Source organism: Ceratotherium simum, chromosome 22, assembly GCF_057802395.1.
Source record: "Ceratotherium simum simum isolate JZ-2026a chromosome 22, ASM5780239v1, whole genome shotgun sequence".
In the NCBI taxonomy this organism is placed as follows: domain Eukaryota; kingdom Metazoa; phylum Chordata; class Mammalia; order Perissodactyla; family Rhinocerotidae; genus Ceratotherium; species Ceratotherium simum.
In genome coordinates, this window is record NC_141921.1 from 38132461 (window position 1) to 38146018 (window position 13558).

General features: G+C 43.9%; 1 long non-coding RNA gene across 4 annotated transcripts; it reads right to left on the reverse strand.

The window, feature by feature from the left end:
- Positions 1-1574: 1574 nt before the first annotated feature.
- LOC147914138 (uncharacterized) lies at positions 1575-12181 on the reverse strand. Of its 4 annotated transcripts, none has more exons than XR_015555844.1 (4): positions 11642-12181; positions 6527-6649; positions 5081-6044; positions 1575-4314 (listed from the first exon to the last, which is right to left on the reverse strand). It is a non-coding gene; the product is annotated as an uncharacterized LOC147914138 (long non-coding RNA). The 4 variants fall into 4 exon arrangements; XR_015555843.1 differs by lacking the exon at positions 11642-12181 and having other exon boundaries at positions 1575-1837; positions 4046-4314; positions 6527-6713; XR_015555842.1 differs by lacking the exon at positions 11642-12181 and having other exon boundaries at positions 5459-6044; positions 6527-6713.
- Positions 12182-13558: the final 1377 nt, after the last annotated feature.

The window sequence follows — 13558 nt, forward strand, 5'->3', positions numbered from 1 at the left end:
CCCCAAAGCCCCAGTGGATAGTTGTGTATCATAGTTGTAGAGTTGTAGCTCTTCTCTGTGGGATGCTGCCTCAGCATGGCTTGATGAGCTGCGAGTAGGTCCGCACCTGGGATCCGAACTGGCGAACCCCGTGCTGCCGAAGTGGAGTGTGTGAACTATGCCTTTTGATTCTGCAGTGCATGAATTGGTTAAAAGTACCTGGTATGGTCATTTCCAACAGAGCTGCAAAGAGTCTTTTATTTGATGCCTCTTCCAATAAATAAACTGTCCATGTTGTAGTTCATGATCTTTAAGGTCTTCATCTCCTGGGAGCTCTCTGGGAAAGGAATCAGCTACCAACCTTTCATTTCTTTTAAGCACCTCTGTGAGACCCTGACAACAATGTAATGTATCCCCCTTACGCAAAGTTGGTTCATACTGTCGGGGGAAGAGGGAGAATCTCCCTCTGCCCTTTCCCTTAAGGTTCTTCTGGCTGGCCAAATAATCAACAAGACAGGTTAGCAGGAGAAAATAATACCAAGTTTAATAACATGTATACATGGGAGAAAGCAGGGACACTGCGTTTCTCAACACAATAGCAGAAATTTTCGTCTTAAATATCATTTTCAGCCAATGACAAAGGAGGATTTTGGGGGTGGGGGGAGTCAGTTACAGGAGATTACCACTAAAGCACAGTAAACAAGAGTAAGGTTTATTATGTAGCTCAAGGCCTCACCTTCTATATTGATAAGTCACTAGAAATGAGCTCATCCCCCTCTCTTCTCCAAACAGAGAGGGAGATACCTTTACAAATGGAGATTTCCCTTATAAATGTAAATGATTATCTGGCAACTCTTCGCAGGGTCATCCAGAGAATGTGGCCAGAGAGACAGAACTTCTGATAAGAGGGGCTTGTTGGTGCCTTTCCTATTGTAACATTTACCCTACGTTATCTTCACAGCCATCATGATAGATCTGTTCCAGGAAGGAGCTACCATGTCAAATTCTTTAGGCAGTTAGTGGGGGAGGTCAAATGTCCTCAGAGAAAACAACCAAGGTAAAGAGATAGATTTCAGGGTGGCCAAATCTTGATCTCCCACAATACATTTCCTCATCTATTTGCATAGGCTGTCCTGTTATTATTTCAAAAGGAGACAGTTTGTTTACCAAAAGGTGTAGGTCCAAGATTAAGAAGTACTAGTCCAAGAGCTTTTGGCCATGAGAGATTAAATGCTTCTGAAAGTTTTGCCAACTGAGTTTCGACTGGACCATTAGTCAAATTGTTGCGCTATTGGCCAAACGTCACAAATAGATTTAATTATTTGTCTGGTGAAATGAGTTCCCTGGTCGCTGTGTAACTTGGTAGTTACACATTTCCTAAACAGGAATTATCCTTTCTAATAATTTACCTACTACTAAAGCTGTTGCTCTTCTGCAAGGAAAGGCCTGGACCCAATGTGAGAACACACAGATCATTGTGAAGATATTATGTCCTGGACATGGTGGCATTTGAACAAAGTTCAATTGCTATAACTCAAAGGGTCCCTTAGGAAGCAAAAAGTGACCTTGCGACCCATAGAGTATTTTCCCAGGGTTATGTTTAGGACATATAGTGTAACGAGCATATGCTTTATAAGCCACTGTGGGAGAAAGTTTCCAAAAATATTGGTTTCCCCAGAAAATCATCTTTTCAGGTTCCCAGTGGGCAATTGATATATATGCTGGAGCAGTGGCAATGGTGCACCAATGGACGCTATGGTTGGGTATCAGGCTGGAACCACGTCTGTGTGGTGGTATCAAAAATTCTCCCTTTTTGTTGCCACCTTTGTTTCTCTTCTTCCATGGCAATTTCTTGAGGCTGTAGAAGGAAATCTTTCAGTGGGTTAGCAGGGTTAATAGAAAGTAATGGGCATTCTCAAGGCTGAACAGCATATCTAGCTTGATAACATCCTTGCTTATCGTTTAAGAAAGACCCATCTGTAAACCAAATTAGATAATAGAATGCAGTAGTAGTCTTTTCCTCTGGTGGTGTTAGAATCAAGGTAGCAAGGTTAAAATAGTGTATAATATTTACCTGTGCAATATAACCTAAGAAGGTTTATCATCATTGCTTGACAATGCTTCCCATGCAATTTGGCATACCAAACAAGCCTAATTAATTCAGTATCTCCCTCTTTATAGGGAGAACAAATTTCTTTGAGAAGTCCCAAGGGCCCTCTGAAAATTCTCTAAGAAAAAAATTGTTTTTTTCCCAGTCAAAAGAACGACTTCATTTGGGATCTGACTCTTTGGGGAAGCTTGTCAAAAATATCAAAAGGTTTATTTAAAACACTTAGTCAAACAAGATCAGGTGCTTGCTGATCTTGTGCCACTCTGAAACACTGGTCACTGTGAAACAATGCTTAGTTATCCATTTAACCAAAGTGACAACAGATGTTAAAGACAAACAGTTAAAAAAAAACCTTAGTTCTTTTAATAGAGGGATTTCAATCTTTTAGAACATAGGAAATTATTTTGATAAACCATAGAATTTCTGTCTTTTAGGTAGATTTACTCAAAGGTAAAGAAAAATCTGTTATAATCTCATTACCAAGAGCTGACTAAAAGTCCAGGAAGATTATCCTTTTAAGAAAGGGAAAACCAAATTCTAATTTTGCACCAGCTTACTTTTGATATTAAAACTCATTTACTTAATTAAACTTATTCCAATCTTAGCCAGCTTGACCACGCATAAAACTCTTTTCTCAACGTTCCTTTTTCACAAAACTTCTATAACTTGTTTTTACATTCAGAATTTGTCCTGAGTCTCCTTTTTTTTTTTTTCCTCCTACTTTAGGACAAATTTATCTTTCTTATCAAAACAAACAAAAATATTTACTTTACTTATACCTTCTTTACTGAAAACATACATCTTACTTTCCTTGACTACAAAGATGTTTTCCTTACTAATTTTTAGTAGCTTTAATCACATATATTAATTAGAATTCTTAACCCTTACAGACCTTAATTTTTATTGAAAATTCAGAAGTAAGCAATTATGAACTGTCTTTTATATTAGTGTAGGGGAGGAAGACAATTCCTCTACCCTCTAGGTCCTTCTGGCTGGTCTAAGAACTAAACTGACATGAGACAGATTAACAGGAGAAAATCAAACAAAGTTTAATAGCATGTATATATGGGAGAAACCCAGAAAAGCTGAGTAACTCATCAGAATGGCCGAGGTTGCCACCCTAAAAACCATCTTCAGCTAAAGACAAAGGAAGATGTTGGAGGTGAGGGGGGTCAGTTATTGGAAATTACCAGAAAAACACAGTAAACAAGAGCAAGGGTATTATGCCTATTTAAGTCCTTGCTTTCCACATTGATGAGTTTCTAGAGATAAGGTCATCCCCCTCTTCCTGGTGCAGAGAGGGAGACACCTTTAAGAATGGAGATTTCCCTTACAAATGGAAATCTCTCTTACAGAGGGTAACTTCTACTTGGTTTTCAGAGCTTCTCCCATGTCTGTAGTTTTTTAAAAAATAACCAACCCAAAATAATCCTCATGCCAAAGAGACACATCTAGAGATGGCAAGTTCTGCTTCCCTATAACAGAATCCTAAATAAACATTTGTCTCTGTGTATTATTACTTCCTTGTTTATTTTCCTAGAGGTAGAATTCCTAATATTTGATACTGCTTTTCAAAGGATTATCAAATCGTGTCTATACAAGCAATCCACAAGACTGCTCACTTTGCCCTGGCCTTCCCAGCACCTTTTGTTTTTGTTTTTGTTTCTGCTATTTTGATAGTGGTATTTTGTGCTTATTTGTTCCTAATGAGATTGATAAATGTTCCAGATGTTTGCCATCCAGTTGCTGACGTTGTTGTTGTTTTAGAGTAATTTTGATCAGGAGGGATGTCAGGGAGGGAAAGGGCCAGAGCCAGGAGCTGGGGCCCTGCAGGCAGCTGGTGAGCTCGCAAATTCATCACTCTGCTTTTTCTGGTTAGACTCTGAGTGCATATCTCCAGCAGCAACTTGGAAGTTTGGACCTGGAGCTACGTTAAAATAACATTGTCATACAAACCTGATCCTAGCTTGGGTTTAAAATAACACTGACGCCTCACATTCTCCCCAGCCAGGCTTGGGTGATGATCTTTTCCGGGATTTGTTGGTTCGGGGATTCACACCCAGCCAGGAAGCAGCGAGGCAGGGTTGGGTAAGGCTGTTGCAGAGGTCTTAGCAGAGCACATCGGCTTGGCATCTGGCTCTTCTTCCCAGTGCTCCAGACGTCATTATGCATCCATCGTTACTAGGGAGGGTTTCCCAGGCTTCTTTAGCTGCCACTCAAGGGCCCTGTGGGTTTAGCATGAAGATGATGAGTCATGAGGATGCCCCACATCCTCTCGTTATAGTGTTCTTATCCTGCTTTTCACCAATCGGGGCTCAAATATCTGCAACAAACTATTTGTGCACTATCCTTCCATTCCATTTACTGAGAACTCGTTGTGTGCCAGGCCCTGTTCCCAGGTCTTAAGAATCCAGGCCTCAATTTTTCTAGGATGTTCTGATTTCAAGTGTGCTATCCCAACAGCGCTTCCTTAAGTACCTTTGTAAAGAGAATGTTCCAGTCCTGTTGTCTGTGTTCCCAACCAATAACACTGACTAGGGGATATTGAGCTCTGGGCAGACTCCAGACTGGGCTGTTGACATGACCTCACGTGATCCTCACATCAACCCCACAAGGAAGGGATTATCACTTCGTCTTGTAGGCAAGGAAACTGAGGCTCAGAGAGGCCGAATGACCAGAACAAGATCTCACAACTGGTACTTAAAGAAGTTAGGACTTGAACCCAGGTCGAGCTGACTGCAAAGCCTTAACCGCAGGCTTTACTGGCCAACGGAGGGGGAGATAAAAGACCCCAGACTCTCCTGTCTTCTGATTTAGATTCATTCAACAGACATCTGCTGAGCACCCCTCTGTACCAGGCAGTGTGCCAGGCATTGGGGACACAAAAGATGGAAGGGTCCTTGTCCTCAAGGATCATGAAACAAAAGTCAAAGAAACAGAAGCAATAGGATGTATATCTATCTATTGTGAGATTTTAGGGAATTGGCTCACATGATTGCAGAGGCTGGTGAGTCCCAAATCTGCAGGGCAGGCAGTTGAGAGACCCAGGGAAGAGTTGATGTTGCAGCTTGAGCCCGAAGGCAGTCTGCTGAAGGAATTCCCTCTTCCTTGGAGGAGGTCGGTCTTTTTCTCCTAGGGCCTTCAACTGATTGAATGAGGCCCACCCACAGTATGGAGGGTGATCTGCTTTACTCAAAGTCTACTGATTTAAATGTTAATCTCTTCTAAAAATGCCTTCACAGCAACATCCAGGCTGGTGTTTAGCCAAATATCTTGGCACCATGGCCTAGCCAAGTTGACACATAAAATTAACCATCATAGAACACACAGTTCAGGACAGGTGTTCTTAACTCTTATGGAGTCACTTACCCTTTTGAGCATTTAAAGGAAGCAGTAGAGATGCCTTAGCTTTCCTTTCCTTGCAGATGGGGAAACTGAGGCTCAGGGAGGAGCTGTAACTGGCCTAAGGTTGTGGGCAAGTTGGTGCAGAACCATGACGGGAGCCTCCCTTCCTGACCTCCTGTGAGCGTTCTTCATCTTTTGGGGGTTTCTTAGTTTGGGATCTGCTAGAAGGAGATTCAGAGACAAGGGTTTATAGTGCAAGTAGTTTATTTGAGGGGTGCAGGGTACACTGGGACGGGGGGGGAAGTGAGCAGGGAAGAAGCCAGTGAAGGATGTGTTAGTGAGCCGGTTACCATGGTTACCACTTGTGGATAACTGGAACTTAACACACTGGGGAGCTAAGGAAAGTGATGTGGCACCCGTGCCCCAGCGCTGGCCCACCACAAGAGCAGGGGAGCTGGGCCATCTATACACCCACTCCCATCAGTCGCTGGTTGAGGCTGCTCCTGGGGGCATTCGTTCCCTGGTACTTTGGTCAGCGGGCTCTGGTGGCCAGTGGAAGCCTCGAGCAAAGAGTGCAGGCGCTGGCACTCGGAGGCCGGATCTCTGCGAACTGAAGAGAGAGGGGATGAGGGGGCACTGACAGCATCTGCTACAGGAGGGAAGGGGTGTCCCCACCTCTTCAAGGAGCAGAGGACAGCTGGGGACACATTCCCCCTGAAAAATGCACATGGAACATTTTGCTTACAGTTTAATGGGTTCGTGGGCCCTTGGAGCCTACTTGGGGACCCTGGTTTAAGACCTCTATCTCCCGTGACCCTTCCTCTTTCCCTCAAGCCCACCGCCCCCCACCCCTCCACACCCCCTCTACCCCCCGCCAGCAGGAGATAGTCAAGGCTTTATCGACACAGCTGCCCTCCACCCACATGTGCTCAGGGACTTTTCCAGAGAGACGCAACTCAGTGATGGCATCATGGTCTGGTCACCAGCGTGTGGGCGCCCTCCTCTTCCCTGAGCTTCGGGGCTCTGGAGAGGCTGGCCCCTGGCAGAGCACCCCCAGCGGCCCTCCCTGAAGCTTGGCATATCGTCTGCTACCTGTCTGCTGGAGGCGGGGATCTCCTCTCCTTCTGGCCAGTGTGAGCTGTGTTGATTGATGAGCTTGGTCCACTCACGCATGCATTCTGCTGCTGCGTTTATATCTGTGTGCATTTCTTTAAACTGCAAAATACATCATGCATATGGAGGATTGTGTAAACGTACGATCAATTTAAGGAACAACACCCCCACGTCAAGAAATAGGAAGTCCCAACTCTGAAGCTGTTTGGGGACTCCTCCCTCACTACAACCGCCCCCCTCCCCCCCGAACTAGCAATTACGCAAACTCTTACAATCATGGTTCCTTTGCTTTTCTTTCTTTATGGTTTTTACTTTATTGTTTAGTTTTGCCTGCTTTTGGACTTTATGTAAATGGAAGCACACTTTGTGACTTGCTTCATTCACTCCACATTATGTTTATGAAATTCATCCATGTTGCCGTGTGAGCCATAAATTGTCCATCTTCATTGCTATCTAATATTCCATCATATGAATATACTACATTTTAGTTATCTGACCTACCGCCAATGGGCATTGTTTCCAGTTTTTGGATAATTTGACTAATGCTGCTGTGAATATTTGTGTCTATTGGGGAGCAAGGGCAAGAGTTTCTCTAGTATATACCTAAGAGTCAAATTTCTGACTTTTTCAACTTACGGGGTAGTTACAAACTATTTTTCAGGTGGTTGTACCAATTTATCCCCATCAGCAATTTATGAGGGTTCCAGTTTTTCCATACCCTTGCTAACAGTTCTACTTTATGTGTGTATTTATTTTTGCCTATCTGGTGAGCGTGTAATAGTATACCACTGTGGTTTTCATCTGAATTTCCCTGATTACTAATGAGGTTAAATATCTTTTCTCTGTTTATTAGAAATCTATTTATTTCGTGAAGGGCCTATGCATAGTTTTATCCTATTTTTCTACGAGATTGTTTTTCTTTTTCTTATTTTTATTGAATGGTAGGAGTTGTTTATATTTCCTCGATACTGGTCTACAAAGAACAAAACAATAAAGGAAAGGAATGATAAATCTAGCTATATTAAAATTAAGAACTTCTATTTATTAAAAGACAGATTATGAGAGTGAAAGGATAAACCACAAAATAGGAGAAAACACGTTTGCAATACAAGTAAATGACGACAGACTAGCATCTAGGGTTTTAAACAACTTCTTCCACACAATAATAAAACGTCTGGCCCTCTGTTCTGTGTATATGTGTTGATTAATGATGGGGATACGTTCTGAGAAATGCATCAAATCACAAGGTGATTTTGTCCTCGTGCAAACATCATAGAGAGTATTTACACAAACCTGGATGGTATAGCCTACTACACACCTGGGTCGTATGGTACTAATCTTATGGGACTGCCGTCGTATATGCGGTCCATTGTTGACCAAAACATCGTTATGCGGCGCATGATTGTAACTGGTCTATTCGTCTGTTTCTGCATTGTCTTCATTACTATAGTTTTCTAATAAGTCTTAAAACCTGGTAGAGCAAGTTCTCTCACCTTTTCCTGTTAAAGAGTGACTTAGCTGTTCTTGGCTCTTAACACTTCCGTATAAATTTTAGAATCAGCTTATAAGTTCTATATACATACATACACTCACACAATCTGTAGTGATTTTAATTGCATTTGCATTAATTTACAGATCTTGGGGAGAATTGACATCTTTTCAATATTGAGCTTTCAATCTTTGAACGTGGTATCTCTTTCCATCAGTTTAGATCTTCTCTCACGTTTTTCAGTACCGTTATATAGAATACTCCATAAAGGTTTGCACATATTTTGTTAGATTTGCTCATTGTTGTTGTTTTTTTTACTTTTATTGCTACTCTAAGTGGTGTATTTAAATTTTTCACTTTCTATTTGCTGTTGGTATAGAGAAATATGATTGATTTTTGTGTATTGGTTTTAAGTGATAACCTTGCTAAACCCTCATTAATTCTTATAGCTTGTAGATTCATTTAGATTTTCAACATGCATAATCCTTCCTTTCCAATCCTTAAAGCTATCATTTCTTTGTCTTGCTTTACTGCACTGCATGAACTTTCTGTTCAATGCTGAATAAACGTGATGATAGTGGGCATGCTTGTCTTGTTCTGATCCTAGAGGAATGGTGTTAACATTCCATCATTAAGTACAGTTTTTGATGTGGGTTTCTTGTGGATCAGTAATTGTCACACTCCAGCAGCACCAGGGTTACCTGGAGGGCTTGTTAAAATCCAGCCTGCTGCCCCCACTCCGAGTTTCTCATTCAACAGGTATAGGTGAGGCCAGAGGGTTTTCATTTTGGACAAGTTCCCTGGCACTGCTGATACACTTTGAGAACCATCATTGTAGATTCTCTTGATCAGGTTAAAGTTCCTTTCTATTCTTAGCTTAAGTTCTATTTTAAAATCATAAATGGAAATTTTATCAACTGTTTTTTCTGATTTATTGAGATTTGTGTAATTTTTTCTTCCATCTATTAACCTATTGAAGTGATTTTCTAAGGTGAAACTTGCATTCAGAGATCAATTTAATTTGGTCTGATATTGTATAATCTGATATGGCATGCTTTTTGAATGCAGTTTACTAAGAGTTTTGCTGAGCATGTTTGTATATGGGTTCCTCGCTGCGTCTCTAGGCTCCCTTTCTCATGCTATTCTTGTCGAGCACAGATCCTAGCTCAGATTAGGCACTAAACAGTGGAAGCTAGTGCAGTGATTATTATGCCCTTTTAATTGTACTTATCGTGTCATATTCCATTGTCTGTTTGCCTTGTTTCCCTGCTAATCTGTGAGCTTCCTAAATGCAGGATCCACATCTGCTCATTCACTGCTGTATCCCCAGAATCTACCACTGAGCTGGACACATTGTAGGGATCATTATGCCCAAGTAAAATAGGGCTGAGAGTTAAATAGCTGCCTTGGAGAGGATGAATAAGGCACTAATCCTGTGTGTGTGTTGGGGTGGGTGGGGGAATGGAAAGTAAAGAAATGAACTTCTGCTGGGTGCTCACTCTCTGCCAGGCACCGATCTAGTCCTCAAATAATCTGGGAAGGTAAATATCACTCATATTTTACATGTGAGCAAACAGAGTCACAGGAAATCTCAGCCCCAGGAAATCTCTCATCAAATTTGCTGCTGCAGGTGGTTGAGGACACTGACCCCTCCGTGTCCTTATAAAGGTCCACGTGTGGTGGGAATCCTTTGGCACGCTGCCTTCCTTCTGATAATGAGAATTAGATGGCTGATTCTAGTTCTCTTCTTTGCATGGGCTGCTGGGAAGCTCAGATTCCAATTCTGAGCTTAACCACACTCGCTAATTTGGTCCTCATGGTCATATATCTGTTTGTCCTTTCCTATGGCCTTTATTTCCTAGATTTTTCCTGCTTTAGTGTCTTTATTTTCCTTTACTTAATCATCAGTTTGATGAATGTTTTTTACTATGAGTGGCCTCAAATCCCTTCAGGAATGTGTCAAGGGAATAAAAAAATAGAAAATAAGTCAACATAATGACTGAGCTGTCCAGTGCCCTCTTGGGTAGTGTTACTCACATAAAAACTCATTTCTGAGTGATGCCCTGCCCAGCTCTGCTCAAGTCCCTGCTTGCCGGAGCCTGGAAACTGCCTCCGGCGGCCATAATTTCCGTAATTGAGATGTTTCAGGTTAAGGTAATTAACATGGAGATGCAGTTTCTCAGGATGCTGAGACTCATGTAAAGACCCAAGAGGGGTTCAAAAAAGAAACTACGGAACTAACTTTAATGTTGGCCTTAAACTCTTCGAAGACAGTATTGCTTCAGAGAGTCGGCCTACAGTGGTTTCTTTACACGCGCTGGGCCATGGCACACACATCTGTTGAGTGCTCCCACAGACAACGCTCACCCTGGGTTTTCGAGTGTGCATTCCTTTCTAGGAACTCCAAGGGTGACTCCTGCCCCCTGATGTCCCATCAGGAGCCATCTCAAATCCTCACCACCAACAACATAAGAAAATGTCGGGAACCAGGAGACCCAAGTCTGGTGCCCAGAACTGGGGTGGCTCACTTGGGGGAATAGGGAACCCAGACCCTCTCCCACCCTGGGCCTCGCACAAACTTGCCCACTGCTTGTTTCAGCTTCAAGTCGTAGGGGAGTGGCTGCTGGCACAGTGAGGTGGGCAAACAGGAGACGCCACAGCCAACCTCCCAGGGGGCAGAAGGTGCTGTACCCGCTGTGTCAACCAAGGCTCTACTGTAGCCATATGTCTTATGTGTCCACAGGAAGCTTTAACTTAAAAATATGTTTATCATCATGGAAAAGTGGGTATGGGCCGGCCCTGTGGCTTGGTGGTTAAGTGCGTGCGCTGCAATGCTGGTGGCCCGGGTTCGGATCCCAGGTGCGCATCGAGGCACCACTTCTCCGTCCATCCTGAGGCTGAGTCCCACATACAGCAACTAGAAGGATGTGCAGCTATGACATACAACTATCTACTGGGGCTTTGGGGGGAAAAATAAAATAAATAAAATCTTTAAAAAAAAAAAGGAAAAAGTGGGTAAGAGACCCCTTAGGTCGCAGCACAGAAAAATTGAGTCTTCAGAGCCAAGCGCATCTGTCTTTTTAGCTTACTCGGGTGAGTTGCTTTAAGTTCTGTCCTTCCCTGTCACAGCTGCAGTTTGCTGAGTGCCAGGCACTATGTCAAACACCTGCCTGGACCATCTCTTACACTGCTCCTAACACCGGAGACAGGTACTATTACTATCCCATTTTACCAATGAGGAAAGTAAAGTAAAGTTCAGAGAGGTTAAGTCACCTGTCCAAGGTCACACAGCTGAAAGGGGCAAAGCCAGGAAGCACACCCTGGTGCCTGGCCCCAGAGCCCATGCTCTGAACTGTGCTACAGCCATGGCCACTTATTGCCCGGGTATGTAGTACATGCTCGATAAACATCTAGTGAATTAGATGAAAGTGGGTTTGAGAGTTGGCGCCTGGCTCCTCTCCCCATCTGCAGAGTCTCACTCACAAGCAACGGGCAGGTCCAGGTTGGCAGATAAACCTCAACCTAGTTCTGTGTTGACACACCAGTTGCTTCATCACCACAAGGAGGGAAGCAGGAAAGACAGAAAGAGACACTTCTCCACACACCTCCGTCCGTCTCAAGGCCCTTAACGAGGGCTTCTGTCTGCTCACACTGGAGAAAGCGTTGACCCACTTGTCGCTCTCCGGGAAACTCTACTCACTCTGGCTCGCGATCAGCCGGCGGGACCCAGCACCGCAGCCTGGATGGGCCTGGGAGTGGGGCGAGGGAGCAGACAGAGCGGAAGCTGCAGGGGGCCGGGCACTGTATGGCCACAACGATGAGAAGAAGGCCAACTCTAAATCCTAAGAGTGGGACAGCACGGAGCAGATAGAAGTGCAACGAGCTGAAAACTAAAGGGTGGGCCCTGGGACGCCTCCTCAGTGACAGGTTTTCTCCTGGCGCACTCTCTCTCTCCTCTGGGCTGGAGGTGGCTAGGAACTCCTTCCCCCTCGTCGATAACGTGGATTTGACGCTGGGAGGCAGCTGCCCAGCCGAGAAGCACATTTCCCGGAATCCCTTGCGGATTCTGAGTTCTCACTGTTCGCCTGGAAATGGACGTGATGAGTGTCCCTTCTGGCCCGAGGCGGATCAGAAGCAGGCGTTCTTTCTCCACCCTCTCTCTTCTCTTTTCTGCAGGTTCACGGTCAACGCCCAGGGTGACCTTGGAAATCATACGTGGAAGACGGCAGAGCCTCCGTCAGCTTGGATCCCTGAGTGACTGTGTGTAGCAGAGCTCGCCCACTTCACCAACGCACACATCCACTTACCATTCAGACCCAAACCACCTTAGACTGTTGGTGTGAGCAAGCAATGCACACGTATTGTGTCTGACCCATTATACACTTTAGAGTCTATTTGTTAGAGCCGAGAGCCTACCTGAATGAATGCTTCCTCCCAAGCTGGTCCTTTCCATTTTTCTCCACAGCACTGGCATTCTCCTGGTTAATAAAGCCAGACACCTTCTAGAAATGTGTTCTAAAGAGGCTCATGAATGTACACACCAGGAAACATCTCCAAGAATGGTGATAGCGGCATTGTTTGTTATAGCAAAAAATGGAAACAACTCAAGACCCATTGACAGAAAAATGTATAAATACAGTGTGTATCATAAATTCCATTCATAAAATGGAATATTACATAGCAACGAAAAGGAATGAATTCTGGCCACATGCACCATGAATGAATCTCACCACTGCAGTGTTGAATGAAACAAGCAAGTCACAGAATAACACAATGTACATGGTTCCATGTATATAAATTCTAAAAACAGGGAAAACTAAACGGTAAGTAGTTCAGAGATACTGACATATGTGGTACAATTATAAAGAGGAGCAGAGTAATAATGAACACGAAATTCAGATTCATGAGATCCCTGGGTGTGGGAGAGGAGTGGGAAGGGTCACCGTGGGACTGCAGAGGGGTTTGGAATGTTCTCTTTTTTAAAGAAAATTATGCTGAGCACACAGGTTCTCATTTCCTAATTATCCTTTAAATCATTCAGAAACATTATAAAAATGTTTTTGTACCCATGATCTCCTTCATAATAAATCAATAAGTAAAAGCATTTGGAAGCCTGGCGGTCACCCCTGACTCTGCCTCTCCCCACTCCCATGTCCTGGCCATCAGCCAGCTTGTTCCCTTTGGTTTCCACACGAATGGTGAATTGAACACATTCACTTCTCTCTGGCTGAACTAGCATGCGGCCTTCTGACTTGTGTCTTTGATCCCATCCCCTTCCTCACAGCGAAAACCTAAGCTGTTCCCCACGTAGAGAATTCTTAAAAAATTGTAGACCAAATCACGCGACACTCTGCTTGGAGGGCTTTCCATGGCGTCAAAGTGACAGCCATGCTCATCACTGTGGCTTCCCAGACCCCAGAGACGGGACTTGCCTTCCCTTCCACCATCATCCCATGTCACTCCGCTGGCTCCCTACACTCCCCCCACAGGCCAGGTTCCGGAACACCTCACGCCGGTCCCCA